We start from the raw sequence: 2,226 nt of genomic DNA, 5'->3' as shown, positions 1-2,226 counted from the left end.
TTCAGTAAGTTCTGTAGTGCTTTTCTGCTGGAATCTAACAACTTACTTGGACATTTCATATGAAACAATATAAGATACATGGCTGGGTGTTAAATGTGTTTCTGCTTTAAAACAAACACACTTCCTAACTGAAATGTCACATGTAAAATTATTTAGGTGTTTTCACTTCTGTTGTACTTGCCTTTAGCTCTGGAATTAAGAATATACTGCAATGGGTGTATATATACATGAGGTTTGTTCAGTAAGTTCTATAGTGCTTTTCTGCTGAATCTAGCAACTTACTGGGACATTTCATCTGTAACAATGAAAGATACATGGCCGGGTGTTAAAAGTGTTTCCTCTTTAAATTAAACACACCTCTTAACTGAAATGTCACATGTAACGTGATTTAGGTATTTTCAACACTTTTGTACTTGCCTTTAGCTCTGAAAGTGAGAATACACTGCAATGCGTGTATCTTTACATGAGGTTTGTTCAATATGTTCTATAGTGCTTTTCTGCCAGAATCTAGCAACTTACTTGGACTTTCCATATGTAACAATGAAAGATACATGGCCGGGTGTTAAAAGTGTGCCCGGAAGGGTGATGTGGCTGGACCAGCACTGGCCTCACTATGTCTGTCATCTTCAATTTTCAGAGTCTGTTGACTGTAATCTTGCTTCTTATATGTATGTGTGCTTTTATCCGATCCCTGGCACCCAGCATCCTGGACAGAAATAAAACTTGACTATTGGGTATATTTTGGAAGTGTGCTCGAATTGGTGAACGCAAGAGTCCTTATGTCGCCATATGCTGTATACTGATGGCCTTCAGCATCCTCTTCATACAGTAACTTTGGAAACTACCAGCATGTGATTGCCATCAGACTGTAAACAAGCACTTGGCCTCCAGAAAATATTGGGAAGAATGGTTAAGCTGTTTTTCTCTGAACATGGAATGAGATAAATTTCAAGATGCTGTTCTGTATTTTTATGCTATTGGACCAATGAGCTGTATGAATTATTAAGATGTAACAGTTTAATACACAGGAATGTGATTGTAGCCATCAACCTCGGTCCTCTCACTCCAGGATTACACTCTGCAAATGTCATTCTGTTCTGTCAGGACTGCTTTTCCTAAGGTTCTTGGGGAATGAAGTAGAAACCCAGTGGCAAATTCCACAGGCTTTGACTAAGGCTTCAAAATAATGTCTTCACAGAATGAGACCTTCTAGTGACTGGCCTATTTTTATTGAAAAAAAAAAGTTCTATTTTTGTTGCTGTTACTGTTCTTATGGATTGCATTCATATTTAAACCCTTTTGATTGCTAACCAGAGTACCTCTATTCTTGGCAAATTCTGTAATTTATTACAGGTGTTTAAAATATTTTAAACAAAACTCTGTATTTCTTTAATTAGCATAAGACTTGGGCTTCTAGTCACAAAACTCTAGCTGCCATCCTATGACAGAAGAGTATCTTAGAATGAAAAGCAGCAAGTAGAATGATGAGCGAGTAAGCGTCATGCCTTTTTTGTTCTCTGTAGTGTTAAGTCTTCCAAATAGAGCATCCACTGTAGTTACCCACATGTGTAATTTGTGGTATTTGTAAAGCAGCACTTTAAATCTACTTTACGTTCTGTCAGCTTGAACTGGAATCTCTTTTGTAACTTTGTAGGTGATGAACACATATCTGCTTAGACCGGGTACTATGCTCTAAGTATATTTCAGCTTTGACCCAGAGTGTGGATAGACTTGAATGTCAAAGGATACTTACTAGTTTGTGTCAAACATTTCTTCAGGTTCAGCTGAAAATTAGTTACTATTTCAAAGCAAAGAGGAATTAACCCCTAGCTGAAAACACTACTATACATAGCATTTATAATTACTGGGTTTGACTGCTTTTTTAAAACTTAAAAAGAAAAAAAGAACTTAAAAGTGAAGTTTCTATAAAAAGAAAGCATTGAACTCAAAGCCTCGTTTTAAAGCAGTATATCACAGTGTAGCCCAACTAGCCTCCAGAGCTAGCTAGACCACCAGCTTTGAAAGAGTGTCCTAAGCTGTACGGATTACAGTCGAGTGTAACATCTAGGAAAACATACTAGGTGGTTTTTAGGGGTTGCTTGTTTTCAAAAAGATCTTTGGAATGTCTATAGCTAGTTAAAACTGATCTACTTTACTTTGAATGGGAAATCAGGTTATAATTATTCTACTCTGAACTTCACCTTGGGCTTTGTATTAGGTCAAGGA

The 2,226-nt window shown here is 36.9% G+C and overlaps 1 pseudogene; it reads left to right on the top strand.

Annotated features, from left to right (window-relative positions):
• The first annotated feature begins 613 nt into the window (after window positions 1–613).
• LOC114636458 lies at window positions 614–832 on the top strand (annotated as a pseudogene).
• Window positions 833–2,226: the final 1,394 nt, after the last annotated feature.

Source organism: Grammomys surdaster, unplaced genomic scaffold (assembly GCF_004785775.1).
Source record: "Grammomys surdaster isolate TR1022 unplaced genomic scaffold, NIH_TR_1.0 124136, whole genome shotgun sequence".
NCBI lineage: Eukaryota > Metazoa > Chordata > Mammalia > Rodentia > Muridae > Grammomys > Grammomys surdaster.
Note: the sequence above shows the minus strand (reverse complement) of the source record. Positions and strands in the feature narration are given on the sequence as shown.